The following is a 706-nucleotide window of genomic DNA, read 5'->3' on the forward strand; positions in this document are numbered from 1 at the left end:
GGTGTATACCGATCACTCTGCGATCATATATCTTATGAAAAAAAGGATGTGAAACCAAGGCTTATACGATGGGTGTTGCTTCTGCAAGAATTTGACCTAGAAATCAAACACCAAAAGGGCACCGAGAACCAAGTCGCTGATCATTTGTCAAGAATTCAAAATTGCGAGGTTTAAGGGAAAGAAAAAGATATTGAAGAAAGATTCCCCGATGAGCTGCTGATGTCAGTAGACATTAATGTTCCCTGGTATGCAGACATCGTGAACTTCATCGTTTGCAGTCAAATACCAGATGACCATACTTACTAACAGAAGAAGAAGCTAAGACACGACGTAAAATTTAATTTCTGGGATGACCCATTCCTATATCGACTTGGACCTGATCACATTCTACGTTGATGCGTTCCTGAGCACGAAGTCAGGCACATTCTAGAGCGGTGTCATGAGTCCCCTTATGGAGGACATTTTGGGGGGCAGCAGACTGCCGCAAAGGTCCTATAGTGTGGCTATTTCTGGCCAACACTGTTTAAAGATGACCATGCCCACGTTGTGCAATGCAACAGATGTAAAAGAACGGGGAATATGTCTAAAAGAAATGAAATGTCGTTGACATCAATCTTAGAGGTTGAGTTATTCGATGTTTGGGGAATCGACTTCATGGGCTCGTTTCCACCATCAGAAGGTCATCACTATATCCTAGTCGCGGTTG

This window comes from Benincasa hispida, chromosome 7 (genome assembly GCF_027475165.1).
Source record: "Benincasa hispida cultivar pf3 chromosome 7, pf3_genome.v1.1, whole genome shotgun sequence".
In the NCBI taxonomy this organism is placed as follows: domain Eukaryota; kingdom Viridiplantae; phylum Streptophyta; class Magnoliopsida; order Cucurbitales; family Cucurbitaceae; genus Benincasa; species Benincasa hispida.